Source organism: Eleutherodactylus coqui, chromosome 1, assembly GCF_035609145.1.
Source record: "Eleutherodactylus coqui strain aEleCoq1 chromosome 1, aEleCoq1.hap1, whole genome shotgun sequence".
In the NCBI taxonomy this organism is placed as follows: domain Eukaryota; kingdom Metazoa; phylum Chordata; class Amphibia; order Anura; family Eleutherodactylidae; genus Eleutherodactylus; species Eleutherodactylus coqui.
The window spans coordinates 9,911,210-9,925,140 of NC_089837.1; the positions used below are offsets into that span (position 1 = coordinate 9,911,210).

General features: G+C 48.9%; 29 non-coding genes across 29 annotated transcripts; all 29 read right to left on the bottom strand.

Moving 5' to 3' along the window:
* Positions 1–33: 33 nt before the first annotated feature.
* Positions 34–119, bottom strand: TRNAY-GUA (transfer RNA tyrosine (anticodon GUA)). Its single transcript is given in 2 exon segments — positions 34–69; positions 83–119. It is a non-coding gene; the product is annotated as a tRNA-Tyr (tRNA).
* A 100-nt stretch (positions 120–219) lies between these two features.
* Positions 220–292, bottom strand: TRNAA-AGC (transfer RNA alanine (anticodon AGC)). Its single transcript has one exon. It is a non-coding gene; the product is annotated as a tRNA-Ala (tRNA).
* A 692-nt stretch (positions 293–984) lies between these two features.
* On the bottom strand, positions 985–1,070 carry TRNAY-GUA (transfer RNA tyrosine (anticodon GUA)). The gene is given in 2 exon segments: positions 985–1,020; positions 1,034–1,070. It is a non-coding gene; the product is annotated as a tRNA-Tyr (tRNA).
* A 100-nt stretch (positions 1,071–1,170) lies between these two features.
* Positions 1,171–1,243, bottom strand: TRNAA-AGC (transfer RNA alanine (anticodon AGC)). The gene has a single exon. It is a non-coding gene; the product is annotated as a tRNA-Ala (tRNA).
* Positions 1,244–1,930: 687 nt separating this feature from the next.
* Positions 1,931–2,016, bottom strand: TRNAY-GUA (transfer RNA tyrosine (anticodon GUA)). The gene is given in 2 exon segments: positions 1,931–1,966; positions 1,980–2,016. It is a non-coding gene; the product is annotated as a tRNA-Tyr (tRNA).
* A 100-nt stretch (positions 2,017–2,116) lies between these two features.
* TRNAA-AGC (transfer RNA alanine (anticodon AGC)) lies at positions 2,117–2,189 on the bottom strand. The gene has a single exon. It is a non-coding gene; the product is annotated as a tRNA-Ala (tRNA).
* Positions 2,190–2,876: 687 nt separating this feature from the next.
* Positions 2,877–2,962, bottom strand: TRNAY-GUA (transfer RNA tyrosine (anticodon GUA)). Its single transcript is given in 2 exon segments — positions 2,877–2,912; positions 2,926–2,962. It is a non-coding gene; the product is annotated as a tRNA-Tyr (tRNA).
* A 100-nt stretch (positions 2,963–3,062) lies between these two features.
* Positions 3,063–3,135, bottom strand: TRNAA-AGC (transfer RNA alanine (anticodon AGC)). The gene has a single exon. It is a non-coding gene; the product is annotated as a tRNA-Ala (tRNA).
* A 688-nt stretch (positions 3,136–3,823) lies between these two features.
* TRNAY-GUA (transfer RNA tyrosine (anticodon GUA)) lies at positions 3,824–3,909 on the bottom strand. The gene is given in 2 exon segments: positions 3,824–3,859; positions 3,873–3,909. It is a non-coding gene; the product is annotated as a tRNA-Tyr (tRNA).
* Positions 3,910–4,009: 100 nt separating this feature from the next.
* On the bottom strand, positions 4,010–4,082 carry TRNAA-AGC (transfer RNA alanine (anticodon AGC)). Its single transcript has one exon. It is a non-coding gene; the product is annotated as a tRNA-Ala (tRNA).
* A 692-nt stretch (positions 4,083–4,774) lies between these two features.
* Positions 4,775–4,860, bottom strand: TRNAY-GUA (transfer RNA tyrosine (anticodon GUA)). The gene is given in 2 exon segments: positions 4,775–4,810; positions 4,824–4,860. It is a non-coding gene; the product is annotated as a tRNA-Tyr (tRNA).
* A 100-nt stretch (positions 4,861–4,960) lies between these two features.
* On the bottom strand, positions 4,961–5,033 carry TRNAA-AGC (transfer RNA alanine (anticodon AGC)). Its single transcript has one exon. It is a non-coding gene; the product is annotated as a tRNA-Ala (tRNA).
* Positions 5,034–5,720: 687 nt separating this feature from the next.
* Positions 5,721–5,806, bottom strand: TRNAY-GUA (transfer RNA tyrosine (anticodon GUA)). The gene is given in 2 exon segments: positions 5,721–5,756; positions 5,770–5,806. It is a non-coding gene; the product is annotated as a tRNA-Tyr (tRNA).
* Positions 5,807–5,906: 100 nt separating this feature from the next.
* On the bottom strand, positions 5,907–5,979 carry TRNAA-AGC (transfer RNA alanine (anticodon AGC)). Its single transcript has one exon. It is a non-coding gene; the product is annotated as a tRNA-Ala (tRNA).
* A 695-nt stretch (positions 5,980–6,674) lies between these two features.
* Positions 6,675–6,760, bottom strand: TRNAY-GUA (transfer RNA tyrosine (anticodon GUA)). The gene is given in 2 exon segments: positions 6,675–6,710; positions 6,724–6,760. It is a non-coding gene; the product is annotated as a tRNA-Tyr (tRNA).
* Positions 6,761–6,860: 100 nt separating this feature from the next.
* Positions 6,861–6,933, bottom strand: TRNAA-AGC (transfer RNA alanine (anticodon AGC)). Its single transcript has one exon. It is a non-coding gene; the product is annotated as a tRNA-Ala (tRNA).
* Positions 6,934–7,624: 691 nt separating this feature from the next.
* Positions 7,625–7,710, bottom strand: TRNAY-GUA (transfer RNA tyrosine (anticodon GUA)). Its single transcript is given in 2 exon segments — positions 7,625–7,660; positions 7,674–7,710. It is a non-coding gene; the product is annotated as a tRNA-Tyr (tRNA).
* A 100-nt stretch (positions 7,711–7,810) lies between these two features.
* TRNAA-AGC (transfer RNA alanine (anticodon AGC)) lies at positions 7,811–7,883 on the bottom strand. Its single transcript has one exon. It is a non-coding gene; the product is annotated as a tRNA-Ala (tRNA).
* A 687-nt stretch (positions 7,884–8,570) lies between these two features.
* On the bottom strand, positions 8,571–8,656 carry TRNAY-GUA (transfer RNA tyrosine (anticodon GUA)). Its single transcript is given in 2 exon segments — positions 8,571–8,606; positions 8,620–8,656. It is a non-coding gene; the product is annotated as a tRNA-Tyr (tRNA).
* Positions 8,657–8,756: 100 nt separating this feature from the next.
* Positions 8,757–8,829, bottom strand: TRNAA-AGC (transfer RNA alanine (anticodon AGC)). The gene has a single exon. It is a non-coding gene; the product is annotated as a tRNA-Ala (tRNA).
* Positions 8,830–9,521: 692 nt separating this feature from the next.
* On the bottom strand, positions 9,522–9,607 carry TRNAY-GUA (transfer RNA tyrosine (anticodon GUA)). Its single transcript is given in 2 exon segments — positions 9,522–9,557; positions 9,571–9,607. It is a non-coding gene; the product is annotated as a tRNA-Tyr (tRNA).
* Positions 9,608–9,707: 100 nt separating this feature from the next.
* TRNAA-AGC (transfer RNA alanine (anticodon AGC)) lies at positions 9,708–9,780 on the bottom strand. The gene has a single exon. It is a non-coding gene; the product is annotated as a tRNA-Ala (tRNA).
* A 688-nt stretch (positions 9,781–10,468) lies between these two features.
* On the bottom strand, positions 10,469–10,554 carry TRNAY-GUA (transfer RNA tyrosine (anticodon GUA)). The gene is given in 2 exon segments: positions 10,469–10,504; positions 10,518–10,554. It is a non-coding gene; the product is annotated as a tRNA-Tyr (tRNA).
* Positions 10,555–10,654: 100 nt separating this feature from the next.
* TRNAA-AGC (transfer RNA alanine (anticodon AGC)) lies at positions 10,655–10,727 on the bottom strand. Its single transcript has one exon. It is a non-coding gene; the product is annotated as a tRNA-Ala (tRNA).
* Positions 10,728–11,414: 687 nt separating this feature from the next.
* TRNAY-GUA (transfer RNA tyrosine (anticodon GUA)) lies at positions 11,415–11,500 on the bottom strand. The gene is given in 2 exon segments: positions 11,415–11,450; positions 11,464–11,500. It is a non-coding gene; the product is annotated as a tRNA-Tyr (tRNA).
* A 100-nt stretch (positions 11,501–11,600) lies between these two features.
* On the bottom strand, positions 11,601–11,673 carry TRNAA-AGC (transfer RNA alanine (anticodon AGC)). Its single transcript has one exon. It is a non-coding gene; the product is annotated as a tRNA-Ala (tRNA).
* An 873-nt stretch (positions 11,674–12,546) lies between these two features.
* Positions 12,547–12,619, bottom strand: TRNAA-AGC (transfer RNA alanine (anticodon AGC)). Its single transcript has one exon. It is a non-coding gene; the product is annotated as a tRNA-Ala (tRNA).
* A 694-nt stretch (positions 12,620–13,313) lies between these two features.
* Positions 13,314–13,399, bottom strand: TRNAY-GUA (transfer RNA tyrosine (anticodon GUA)). Its single transcript is given in 2 exon segments — positions 13,314–13,349; positions 13,363–13,399. It is a non-coding gene; the product is annotated as a tRNA-Tyr (tRNA).
* A 100-nt stretch (positions 13,400–13,499) lies between these two features.
* TRNAA-AGC (transfer RNA alanine (anticodon AGC)) lies at positions 13,500–13,572 on the bottom strand. Its single transcript has one exon. It is a non-coding gene; the product is annotated as a tRNA-Ala (tRNA).
* Between the last annotated feature and the right edge of the window lie 359 nt (positions 13,573–13,931).

Consider the following 13,931-nt stretch of genomic DNA (forward strand, 5'->3'; position numbering starts at 1 on the left):
GAAGCATGCAAGGTTGTCGGACACTCAAAAGCATCCTTCGAGCCGGAATCGAACCAGCGACCTAAGGATTGCTAACTAGCTACTACAGTCCTCCGCTCTACCAGCTGAGCTATCGAAGGTTTAGCCAGATATGCGTGCAGCTGCTTCCTAGGTTTTTGTGTCAGTGCCAACTAAAAAGAAGTTGGCCCTTCATTTGAAGGTAGTGCCAAGTGGAAGTTTTGGAGGATGCGGGCATCGATCCCGCTACCTCTCGCATGCTAAGCGAGCGCTCTACCATTTGAGCTAATCCCCCTCTACGGTTGCTGGCTTCTGGCACTCGGGTCACACCGCAGTCATGTTATTATGCCTAAACCAAGCTTTGACCATGGGAGAAGAAAGGTTTCTTTTTTTTTTTTTTTTTTTAAGTGTGGATTTTTTGGTGCCTTGAAATATAAAGGACAGTGGAGTTTGCTGGGCTTTGGGTGGCCTGAAAGAACGAGACAGTGAATTTTTGGGGTACCTTTTTCCTGGGAGCATGAAAAATACAAAACTCTGCGCCTAGCAGAGGATGGTTTCGATCCATCGACCTCTGGGTTATGGGCCCAGCACGCTCCCGCTGCGCCACTCTGCTGCTGCTTAAACCTCTCTTACGAGAAGCCACATTACCGTCTGACTGTTGTCAAGCCACTAACGAAGCAGAAGAGTTGGCTTTAGTCACACTAGGGGTGAGAGTTGCATTTTCACGATTGAGAAGTGGTGCGAATTCTATGGCGTTGGTGGTATAGTGGTGAGCATAGCTGCCTTCCAAGCAGTTGACCCGGGTTCGATTCCCGGCCAACGCATTGTTTCTCTTGTTTTGAAGTATTCTTGTTAACACTCTCTCCAGAGGCCAATGGTTGTGCGGTCAGGCTCAAAAAGAGTGCGGCCAGGAGGTATGCAGCTGCAAAGTCTGTGCAAGAGAGCCTCCAAGTTGAAGCATGCAAGGTTATCGGACACTCAAAAGCATCCTTCGAGCCGGAATCGAACCAGCGACCTAAGGATTGCTAACTAGCTACTACAGTCCTCCGCTCTACCAGCTGAGCTATCGAAGGTTTAGCCAGATATGCGTGCAGCTGCTTCCTAGGTTTTTGTGTCAGTGCCAACTAAAAAGAAGTTGGCCCTTCATTTGAAGGTAGTGCCAAGTGGAAGTTTTGGAGGATGCGGGCATCGATCCCGCTACCTCTCGCATGCTAAGCGAGCGCTCTACCATTTGAGCTAATCCCCCTCTACGGTTGCTGGCTTCTGGCACTCGGGTCACACCGCAGTCATGTTATTATGCCTAAACCAAGCTTTGACCATGGGAGAAGAAAGGTTTCTTTTTTTTTTTTTTAAGTGTGGATTTTTTGGTGCCTTGAAATATAAAGGACAGTGGAGTTTGCTGGGCTTTGGGTGGCCTGAAAGAACGAGACAGTGAATTTTTGGGGTACCTTTTTCCTGGGAGCATGAAAAATACAAAACTCTGCGCCTAGCAGAGGATGGTTTCGATCCATCGACCTCTGGGTTATGGGCCCAGCACGCTCCCGCTGCGCCACTCTGCTGCTGCTTAAACCTCTCTTACGAGAAGCCACATTACCTTCTGACTGTTGTCAAGCCACTAACGAAGCAGAAGAGTTGGCTTTAGTCACACTAGGGGTGAGAGTTGCATTTTCACGATTGAGAAGTGGTGCGAATTCTATGGCGTTGGTGGTATAGTGGTGAGCATAGCTGCCTTCCAAGCAGTTGACCTGGGTTCGATTCCCGGCCAACGCATTGTTTCTCTTGTTTTGAAGTATTCTTGTTAACACTCTCTCCAGAGGCCAATGGTTGTGCGGTCAGGCTCAAAAAGAGTGCGGCCAGGAGGTATGCAGCTGCAAAGTCTGTGCAAGAGAGCCTCCAAGTTGAAGCATGCAAGGTTATCGGACACTCAAAAGCATCCTTCGAGCCGGAATCGAACCAGCGACCTAAGGATTGCTAACTAGCTACTACAGTCCTCCGCTCTACCAGCTGAGCTATCGAAGGTTTAGCCAGATATGCGTGCAGCTGCTTCCTAGGTTTTTGTGTCAGTGCCAACTAAAAAGAAGTTGGCCCTTCATTTGAAGGTAGTGCCAAGTGGAAGTTTTGGAGGATGCGGGCATCGATCCCGCTACCTCTCGCATGCTAAGCGAGCGCTCTACCATTTGAGCTAATCCCCCTCTACGGTTGCTGGCTTCTGGCACTCGGGTCACACCGCAGTCATGTTATTATGCCTAAACCAAGCTTTGACCATGGGAGAAGAAAGGTTTCTTTTTTTTTTTTTTAAGTGTGGATTTTTTGGTGCCTTGAAATATAAAGGACAGTGGAGTTTGCTGGGCTTTGGGTGGCCTGAAAGAACGAGACAGTGAATTTTTGGGGTACCTTTTTCCTGGGAGCATGAAAAATACAAAACTCTGCGCCTAGCAGAGGATGGTTTCGATCCATCGACCTCTGGGTTATGGGCCCAGCACGCTCCCGCTGCGCCACTCTGCTGCTGCTTAAACCTCTCTTACGAGAAGCCACATTACCTTCTGACTGTTGTCAAGCCACTAACGAAGCAGAAGAGTTGGCTTTAGTCACACTAGGGGTGAGAGTTGCATTTTCACGATTGAGAAGTGGTGCGAATTCTATGGCGTTGGTGGTATAGTGGTGAGCATAGCTGCCTTCCAAGCAGTTGACCCGGGTTCGATTCCCGGCCAACGCATTGTTTCTCTTGTTTTGAAGTATTCTTGTTAACACTCTCTCCAGAGGCCAATGGTTGTGCGGTCAGGCTCAAAAAGAGTGCGGCCAGGAGGTATGCAGCTGCAAAGTCTGTGCAAGAGAGCCTCCAAGTTGAAGCATGCAAGGTTATCGGACACTCAAAAGCATCCTTCGAGCCGGAATCGAACCAGCGACCTAAGGATTGCTAACTAGCTACTACAGTCCTCCGCTCTACCAGCTGAGCTATCGAAGGTTTAGCCAGATATGCGTGCAGCTGCTTCCTAGGTTTTTGTGTCAGTGCCAACTAAAAAGAAGTTGGCTCTTCATTTGAAGGTAGTGCCAAGTGGAAGTTTTGGAGGATGCGGGCATCGATCCCGCTACCTCTCGCATGCTAAGCGAGCGCTCTACCATTTGAGCTAATCCCCCTCTACGGTTGCTGGCTTCTGGCACTCGGGTCACACCGCAGTCATGTTATTATGCCTAAACCAAGCTTTGACCATGGGAGAAGAAAGGTTTCTTTTTTTTTTTTTTTAAGTGTGGATTTTTTGGTGCCTTGAAATATAAAGGACAGTGGAGTTTGCTGGGCTTTGGGTGGCCTGAAAGAACGAGACAGTGAATTTTTGGGGTACCTTTTTCCTGGGAGCATGAAAAATACAAAACTCTGCGCCTAGCAGAGGATGGTTTCGATCCATCGACCTCTGGGTTATGGGCCCAGCACGCTCCCGCTGCGCCACTCTGCTGCTGCTTAAACCTCTCTTACGAGAAGCCACATTACCTTCTGACTGTTGTCAAGCCACTAACGAAGCAGAAGAGTTGGCTTTAGTCACACTAGGGGTGAGAGTTGCATTTTCACGATTGAGAAGTGGTGCGAATTCTATGGCGTTGGTGGTATAGTGGTGAGCATAGCTGCCTTCCAAGCAGTTGACCCGGGTTCGATTCCCGGCCAACGCATTGTTTCTCTTGTTTTGAAGTATTCTTGTTAACACTCTCTCCAGAGGCCAATGGTTGTGCGGTCAGGCTCAAAAAGTGTGCGGCCAGGAGGTATGCAGCTGCAAAGTCTGTGCAAGAGAGCCTCCAAGTTGAAGCATGCAAGGTTGTCGGACACTCAAAAGCATCCTTCGAGCCGGAATCGAACCAGCGACCTAAGGATTGCTAACTAGCTACTACAGTCCTCCGCTCTACCAGCTGAGCTATCGAAGGTTTAGCCAGATATGCGTGCAGCTGCTTCCTAGGTTTTTGTGTCAGTGCCAACTAAAAAGAAGTTGGCCCTTCATTTGAAGGTAGTGCCAAGTGGAAGTTTTGGAGGATGCGGGCATCGATCCCGCTACCTCTCGCATGCTAAGCGAGCGCTCTACCATTTGAGCTAATCCCCCTCTACGGTTGCTGGCTTCTGGCACTCGGGTCACACCGCAGTCATGTTATTATGCCTAAACCAAGCTTTGACCATGGGAGAAGAAAGGTTTCTTTTTTTTTTTTTTTTTTTAAGTGTGGATTTTTTGGTGCCTTGAAATATAAAGGACAGTGGAGTTTGCTGGGCTTTGGGTGGCCTGAAAGAACGAGACAGTGAATTTTTGGGGTACCTTTTTCCTGGGAGCATGAAAAATACAAAACTCTGCGCCTAGCAGAGGATGGTTTCGATCCATCGACCTCTGGGTTATGGGCCCAGCACGCTCCCGCTGCGCCACTCTGCTGCTGCTTAAACCTCTCTTACGAGAAGCCACATTACCGTCTGACTGTTGTCAAGCCACTAACGAAGCAGAAGAGTTGGCTTTAGTCACACTAGGGGTGAGAGTTGCATTTTCACGATTGAGAAGTGGTGCGAATTCTATGGCGTTGGTGGTATAGTGGTGAGCATAGCTGCCTTCCAAGCAGTTGACCCGGGTTCGATTCCCGGCCAACGCATTGTTTCTCTTGTTTTGAAGTATTCTTGTTAACACTCTCTCCAGAGGCCAATGGTTGTGCGGTCAGGCTCAAAAAGAGTGCGGCCAGGAGGTATGCAGCTGCAAAGTCTGTGCAAGAGAGCCTCCAAGTTGAAGCATGCAAGGTTATCGGACACTCAAAAGCATCCTTCGAGCCGGAATCGAACCAGCGACCTAAGGATTGCTAACTAGCTACTACAGTCCTCCGCTCTACCAGCTGAGCTATCGAAGGTTTAGCCAGATATGCGTGCAGCTGCTTCCTAGGTTTTTGTGTCAGTGCCAACTAAAAAGAAGTTGGCCCTTCATTTGAAGGTAGTGCCAAGTGGAAGTTTTGGAGGATGCGGGCATCGATCCCGCTACCTCTCGCATGCTAAGCGAGCGCTCTACCATTTGAGCTAATCCCCCTCTACGGTTGCTGGCTTCTGGCACTCGGGTCACACCGCAGTCATGTTATTATGCCTAAACCAAGCTTTGACCATGGGAGAAGAAAGGTTTCTTTTTTTTTTTTTTAAGTGTGGATTTTTTGGTGCCTTGAAATATAAAGGACAGTGGAGTTTGCTGGGCTTTGGGTGGCCTGAAAGAACGAGACAGTGAATTTTTGGGGTACCTTTTTCCTGGGAGCATGAAAAATACAAAACTCTGCGCCTAGCAGAGGATGGTTTCGATCCATCGACCTCTGGGTTATGGGCCCAGCACGCTCCCGCTGCGCCACTCTGCTGCTGCTTAAACCTCTCTTACGAGAAGCCACATTACCGTCTGACTGTTGTCAAGCCACTAACGAAGCAGAAGAGTTGGCTTTAGTCACACTAGGGGTGAGAGTTGCATTTTCACGATTGAGAAGTGGTGCGAATTCTATGGCGTTGGTGGTATAGTGGTGAGCATAGCTGCCTTCCAAGCAGTTGACCTGGGTTCGATTCCCGGCCAACGCATTGTTTCTCTTGTTTTGAAGTATTCTTGTTAACACTCTCTCCAGAGGCCAATGGTTGTGCGGTCAGGCTCAAAAAGAGTGCGGCCAGGAGGTATGCAGCTGCAAAGTCTGTGCAAGAGAGCCTCCAAGTTGAAGCATGCAAGGTTATCGGACACTCAAAAGCATCCTTCGAGCCGGAATCGAACCAGCGACCTAAGGATTGCTAACTAGCTACTACAGTCCTCCGCTCTACCAGCTGAGCTATCGAAGGTTTAGCCAGATATGCGTGCAGCTGCTTCCTAGGTTTTTGTGTCAGTGCCAACTAAAAAGAAGTTGGCCCTTCATTTGAAGGTAGTGCCAAGTGGAAGTTTTGGAGGATGCGGGCATCGATCCCGCTACCTCTCGCATGCTAAGCGAGCGCTCTACCATTTGAGCTAATCCCCCTCTACGGTTGCTGGCTTCTGGCACTCGGGTCACACCGCAGTCATGTTATTATGCCTAAACCAAGCTTTGACCATGGGAGAAGAAAGGTTTCTTTTTTTTTTTTTTTTTTTTTTAAGTGTGGATTTTTTGGTGCCTTGAAATATAAAGGACAGTGGAGTTTGCTGGGCTTTGGGTGGCCTGAAAGAACGAGACAGTGAATTTTTGGGGTACCTTTTTCCTGGGAGCATGAAAAATACAAAACTCTGCGCCTAGCAGAGGATGGTTTCGATCCATCGACCTCTGGGTTATGGGCCCAGCACGCTCCCGCTGCGCCACTCTGCTGCTGCTTAAACCTCTCTTACGAGAAGCCACATTACCTTCTGACTGTTGTCAAGCCACTAACGAAGCAGAAGAGTTGGCTTTAGTCACACTAGGGGTGAGAGTTGCATTTTCACGATTGAGAAGTGGTGCGAATTCTATGGCGTTGGTGGTATAGTGGTGAGCATAGCTGCCTTCCAAGCAGTTGACCCGGGTTCGATTCCCGGCCAACGCATTGTTTCTCTTGTTTTGAAGTATTCTTGTTAACACTCTCTCCAGAGGCCAATGGTTGTGCGGTCAGGCTCAAAAAGAGTGCGGCCAGGAGGTATGCAGCTGCAAAGTCTGTGCAAGAGAGCCTCCAAGTTGAAGCATGCAAGGTTGTCGGACACTCAAAAGCATCCTTCGAGCCGGAATCGAACCAGCGACCTAAGGATTGCTAACTAGCTACTACAGTCCTCCGCTCTACCAGCTGAGCTATCGAAGGTTTAGCCAGATATGCGTGCAGCTGCTTCCTAGGTTTTTGTGTCAGTGCCAACTAAAAAGAAGTTGGCCCTTCATTTGAAGGTAGTGCCAAGTGGAAGTTTTGGAGGATGCGGGCATCGATCCCGCTACCTCTCGCATGCTAAGCGAGCGCTCTACCATTTGAGCTAATCCCCCTCTACGGTTGCTGGCTTCTGGCACTCGGGTCACACCGCAGTCATGTTATTATGCCTAAACCAAGCTTTGACCATGGGAGAAGAAAGGTTTCTTTTTTTTTTTTTTTTTTAAGTGTGGATTTTTTGGTGCCTTGAAATATAAAGGACAGTGGAGTTTGCTGGGCTTTGGGTGGCCTGAAAGAACGAGACAGTGAATTTTTGGGGTACCTTTTTCCTGGGAGCATGAAAAATACAAAACTCTGCGCCTAGCAGAGGATGGTTTCGATCCATCGACCTCTGGGTTATGGGCCCAGCACGCTCCCGCTGCGCCACTCTGCTGCTGCTTAAACCTCTCTTACGAGAAGCCACATTACCGTCTGACTGTTGTCAAGCCACTAACGAAGCAGAAGAGTTGGCTTTAGTCACACTAGGGGTGAGAGTTGCATTTTCACGATTGAGAAGTGGTGCGAATTCTATGGCGTTGGTGGTATAGTGGTGAGCATAGCTGCCTTCCAAGCAGTTGACCCGGGTTCGATTCCCGGCCAACGCATTGTTTCTCTTGTTTTGAAGTATTCTTGTTAACACTCTCTCCAGAGGCCAATGGTTGTGCGGTCAGGCTCAAAAAGAGTGCGGCCAGGAGGTATGCAGCTGCAAAGTCTGTGCAAGAGAGCCTCCAAGTTGAAGCATGCAAGGTTATCGGACACTCAAAAGCATCCTTCGAGCCGGAATCGAACCAGCGACCTAAGGATTGCTAACTAGCTACTACAGTCCTCCGCTCTACCAGCTGAGCTATCGAAGGTTTAGCCAGATATGCGTGCAGCTGCTTCCTAGGTTTTTGTGTCAGTGCCAACTAAAAAGAAGATGGCCCTTCATTTGAAGGTAGTGCCAAGTGGAAGTTTTGGAGGATGCGGGCATCGATCCCGCTACCTCTCGCATGCTAAGCGAGCGCTCTACCATTTGAGCTAATCCCCCTCTACGGTTGCTGGCTTCTGGCACTCGGGTCACACCGCAGTCATGTTATTATGCCTAAACCAAGCTTTGACCATGGGAGAAGAAAGGTTTCTTTTTTTTTTTTTTAAGTGTGGATTTTTTGGTGCCTTGAAATATAAAGGACAGTGGAGTTTGCTGGGCTTTGGGTGGCCTGAAAGAACGAGACAGTGAATTTTTGGGGTACCTTTTTCCTGGGAGCATGAAAAATACAAAACTCTGCGCCTAGCAGAGGATGGTTTCGATCCATCGACCTCTGGGTTATGGGCCCAGCACGCTCCCGCTGCGCCACTCTGCTGCTGCTTAAACCTCTCTTACGAGAAGCCACATTACCGTCTGACTGTTGTCAAGCCACTAACGAAGCAGAAGAGTTGGCTTTAGTCACACTAGGGGTGAGAGTTGCATTTTCACGATTGAGAAGTGGTGCGAATTCTATGGCGTTGGTGGTATAGTGGTGAGCATAGCTGCCTTCCAAGCAGTTGACCCGGGTTCGATTCCCGGCCAACGCATTGTTTCTCTTGTTTTGAAGTATTCTTGTTAACACTCTCTCCAGAGGCCAATGGTTGTGCGGTCAGGCTCAAAAAGAGTGCGGCCAGGAGGTATGCAGCTGCAAAGTCTGTGCAAGAGAGCCTCCAAGTTGAAGCATGCAAGGTTATCGGACACTCAAAAGCATCCTTCGAGCCGGAATCGAACCAGCGACCTAAGGATTGCTAACTAGCTACTACAGTCCTCCGCTCTACCAGCTGAGCTATCGAAGGTTTAGCCAGATATGCGTGCAGCTGCTTCCTAGGTTTTTGTGTCAGTGCCAACTAAAAAGAAGTTGGCCCTTCATTTGAAGGTAGTGCCAAGTGGAAGTTTTGGAGGATGCGGGCATCGATCCCGCTACCTCTCGCATGCTAAGCGAGCGCTCTACCATTTGAGCTAATCCCCCTCTACGGTTGCTGGCTTCTGGCACTCGGGTCACACCACAGTCATGTTATTATGCCTAAACCAAGCTTTGACCATGGGAGAAGAAAGGTTTCTTTTTTTTTTTTTTTTTTAAAGTGTGGATTTTTTGGTGCCTTGAAATATAAAGGACAGTGGAGTTTGCTGGGCTTTGGGTGGCCTGAAAGAACGAGACAGTGAATTTTTGGGGTACCTTTTTCCTGGGAGCATGAAAAATACAAAACTCTGCGCCTAGCAGAGGATGGTTTCGATCCATCGACCTCTGGGTTATGGGCCCAGCACGCTCCCGCTGCGCCACTCTGCTGCTGCTTAAACCTCTCTTACGAGAAGCCACATTACCGTCTGACTGTTGTCAAGCCACTAACGAAGCAGAAGAGTTGGCTTTAGTCACACTAGGGGTGAGAGTTGCATTTTCACGATTGAGAAGTGGTGCGAATTCTATGGCGTTGGTGGTATAGTGGTGAGCATAGCTGCCTTCCAAGCAGTTGACCCGGGTTCGATTCCCGGCCAACGCATTGTTTCTCTTGTTTTGAAGTATTCTTGTTAACACTCTCTCCAGAGGCCAATGGTTGTGCGGTCAGGCTCAAAAAGAGTGCGGCCAGGAGGTATGCAGCTGCAAAGTCTGTGCAAGAGAGCCTCCAAGTTGAAGCATGCAAGGTTATCGGACACTCAAAAGCATCCTTCGAGCCGGAATCGAACCAGCGACCTAAGGATTGCTAACTAGCTACTACAGTCCTCCGCTCTACCAGCTGAGCTATCGAAGGTTTAGCCAGATATGCGTGCAGCTGCTTCCTAGGTTTTTGTGTCAGTGCCAACTAAAAAGAAGTTGGCCCTTCATTTGAAGGTAGTGCCAAGTGGAAGTTTTGGAGGATGCGGGCATCGATCCCGCTACCTCTCGCATGCTAAGCGAGCGCTCTACCATTTGAGCTAATCCCCCTCTACGGTTGCTGGCTTCTGGCACTCGGGTCACACCACAGTCATGTTATTATGCCTAAACCAAGCTTTGACCATGGGAGAAGAAAGGTTTCTTTTTTTTTTTTTTTAAGTGTGGATTTTTTGGTGCCTTGAAATATAAAGGACAGTGGAGTTTGCTGGGCTTTGGGTGGCCTGAAAGAACGAGACAGTGAATTTTTGGGGTACCTTTTTCCTGGGAGCATGAAAAATACAAAACTCTGCGCCTAGCAGAGGATGGTTTCGATCCATCGACCTCTGGGTTATGGGCCCAGCACGCTCCCGCTGCGCCACTCTGCTGCTGCTTAAACCTCTCTTACGAGAAGCCACATTACCGTCTGACTGTTGTCAAGCCACTAACGAAGCAGAAGAGTTGGCTTTAGTCACACTAGGGGTGAGAGTTGCATTTTCACGATTGAGAAGTGGTGCGAATTCTATGGCGTTGGTGGTATAGTGGTGAGCATAGCTGCCTTCCAAGCAGTTGACCCGGGTTCGATTCCCGGCCAACGCATTGTTTCTCTTGTTTTGAAGTATTCTTGTTAACACTCTCTCCAGAGGCCAATGGTTGTGCGGTCAGGCTCAAAAAGAGTGCGGCCAGGAGGTATGCAGCTGCAAAGTCTGTGCAAGAGAGCCTCCAAGTTGAAGCATGCAAGGTTATCGGACACTCAAAAGCATCCTTCGAGCCGGAATCGAACCAGCGACCTAAGGATTGCTAACTAGCTACTACAGTCCTCCGCTCTACCAGCTGAGCTATCGAAGGTTTAGCCAGATATGCGTGCAGCTGCTTCCTAGGTTTTTGTGTCAGTGCCAACTAAAAAGAAGTTGGCCCTTCATTTGAAGGTAGTGCCAAGTGGAAGTTTTGGAGGATGCGGGCATCGATCCCGCTACCTCTCGCATGCTAAGCGAGCGCTCTACCATTTGAGCTAATCCCCCTCTACGGTTGCTGGCTTCTGGCACTCGGGTCACACCGCAGTCATGTTATTATGCCTAAACCAAGCTTTGACCATGGGAGAAGAAAGGTTTCTTTTTTTTTTTTTTAAGTGTGGATTTTTTGGTGCCTTGAAATATAAAGGACAGTGGAGTTTGCTGGGCTTTGGGTGGCCTGAAAGAACGAGACAGTGAATTTTTGGGGTACCTTTTTCCTGGGAGCATGAAAAATACAAAACTCTGCGCCTAGCAGAGGATGGTTTCGATCCATCGACCTCTGGGTTATGGGCCCAGCACGCTCCCGCTGCGCCACTCTGCTGCTGCTTAAACCTCTCTTACGAGAAGCCACATTACCTTCTGACTGTTGTCAAGCCACTAACGAAGCAGAAGAGTTGGCTTTAGTCACACTAGGGGTGAGAGTTGCATTTTCACGATTGAGAAGTGGTGCGAATTCTATGGCGTTGGTGGTATAGTGGTGAGCATAGCTGCCTTCCAAGCAGTTGACCCGGGTTCGATTCCCGGCCAACGCATTGTTTCTATTGTTTTGAAGTATTCTTGTTAACACTCTCTCCAGAGGCCAATGGTTGTGCGGTCAGGCTCAAAAAGAGTGCGGCCAGGAGGTATGCAGCTGCAAAGTCTGTGCAAGAGAGCCTCCAAGTTGAAGCATGCAAGGTTATCGGACACTCAAAAGCATCCTTCGAGCCGGAATCGAACCAGCGACCTAAGGATTGCTAACTAGCTACTACAGTCCTCCGCTCTACCAGCTGAGCTATCGAAGGTTTAGCCAGATATGCGTGCAGCTGCTTCCTAGGTTTTTGTGTCAGTGCCAACTAAAAAGAAGTTGGCCCTTCATTTGAAGGTAGTGCCAAGTGGAAGTTTTGGAGGATGCGGGCATCGATCCCGCTACCTCTCGCATGCTAAGCGAGCGCTCTACCATTTGAGCTAATCCCCCTCTACGGTTGCTGGCTTCTGGCACTCGGGTCACACCGCAGTCATGTTATTATGCCTAAACCAAGCTTTGACCATGGGAGAAGAAAGGTTTCTTTTTTTTTTTTTTAAGTGTGGATTTTTTGGTGCCTTGAAATATAAAGGACAGTGGAGTTTGCTGGGCTTTGGGTGGCCTGAAAGAACGAGACAGTGAATTTTTGGGGTACCTTTTTCCTGGGAGCATGAAAAATACAAAACTCTGCGCCTAGCAGAGGATGGTTTCGATCCATCGACCTCTGGGTTATGGGCCCAGCACGCTCCCGCTGCGCCACTCTGCTGCTGCTTAAACCTCTCTTACGAGAAGCCACATTACCTTCTGACTGTTGTCAAGCCACTAACGAAGCAGAAGAGTTGGCTTTAGTCACACTAGGGGTGAGAGTTGCATTTTCACGATTGAGAAGTGGTGCGAATTCTATGGCGTTGGTGGTATAGTGGTGAGCATAGCTGCCTTCCAAGCAGTTGACCTGGGTTCGATTCCCGGCCAACGCATTGTTTCTCTTGTTTTGAAGTATTCTTGTTAACACTCTCTCCAGAGGCCAATGGTTGTGCGGTCAGGCTCAAAAAGAGTGCGGCCAGGAGGTATGCAGCTGCAAAGTCTGTGCAAGAGAGCCTCCAAGTTGAAGCATGCAAGGTTATCGGACACTCAAAAGCATCCTTCGAGCCGGAATCGAACCAGCGACCTAAGGATTGCTAACTAGCTACTACAGTCCTCCGCTCTACCAGCTGAGCTATCAAAGGTTTAGCCAGATATGCGTGCAGCTGCTTCCTAGGTTTTTGTGTCAGTGCCAACTAAAAAGAAGTTGGCCCTTCATTTGAAGGTAGTGCCAAGTGGAAGTTTTGGAGGATGCGGGCATCGATCCCGCTACCTCTCGCATGCTAAGCGAGCGCTCTACCATTTGAGCTAATCCCCCTCTACGGTTGCTGGCTTCTGGCACTCGGGTCACACCGCAGTCATGTTATTATGCCTAAACCAAGCTTTGACCATGGGAGAAGAAAGGTTTCTTTTTTTTTTTTTTTTTTTTTAAGTGTGGATTTTTTGGTGCCTTGAAATATAAAGGACAGTGGAGTTTGCTGGGCTTTGGGTGGCCTGAAAGAACGAGACAGTGAATTTTTGGGGTACCTTTTTCCTGGGAGCATGAAAAATACAAAACTCTGCGCCTAGCAGAGGATGGTTTCGATCCATCGACCTCTGGGTTATGGGCCCAGCACGCTCCCGCTGCGCCACTCTGCTGCTGCTTAAACCTCTCTTACGAGAAGCCACATTACCTTCTGACTGTTGTCAAGCCACTAACGAAGCAGAAGAGTTGGCTTTAGTCACACTAGGGGTGAGAGTTGCATTTTCACGATTGAGAAGTGGTGCGAATTCTATGGCGTTGGTGGTATAGTGGTGAGCATAGCTGCCTTCCAAGCAGTTGACCCGGGTTCGATTCCCGGCCAACACATTGTTTCTCTTGTTTTGAAGTATTCTTGTTAACACTCTCTCCAGAGGCCAATGGTTGTGCGGTCAGGCTCAAAAAGAGTGCGGCCAGGAGGTATGCAGCTGCAAAGTCTGTGCAAGAGAGCCTCCAAGTTGAAGCATGCAAGGTTGTCGGACACTCAAAAGCATCCTTCGAGCCGGAATCGAACCAGCGACCTAAGGATTGCTAACTAGCTACTACAGTCCTCCGCTCTACCAGCTGAGCTATCGAAGGTTTAGCCAGATATGCGTGCAGCTGCTTCCTAGGTTTTTGTGTCAGTGCCAACTAAAAAGAAGTTGGCCCTTCATTTGAAGGTAGTGCCAAGTGGAAGTTTTGGAGGATGCGGGCATCGATCCCGCTACCTCTCGCATGCTAAGCGAGCGCTCTACCATTTGAGCTAATCCCCCTCTACGGTTGCTGGCTTCTGGCACTCGGGTCACACCGCAGTCATGTTATTATGCCTAAACCAAGCTTTGACCATGGGAGAAGAAAGGTTTCTTTTTTTTTTTTTTTTTTTAAGTGTGGATTTTTTGGTGCCTTGAAATATAAAGGACAGTGGAGTTTGCTGGGCTTTGGGTGGCCTGAAAGAACGAGACAGTGAATTTTTGGGGTACCTTTTTCCTGGGAGCATGAAAAATACAAAACTCTGCGCCTAGCAGAGGATGGTTTCGATCCATCGACCTCTGGGTTATGGGCCCAGCACGCTCCCGCTGCGCCACTCTGCTGCTGCTTAAACCTCTCTTACGAGAAGCCACATTACCGTCTG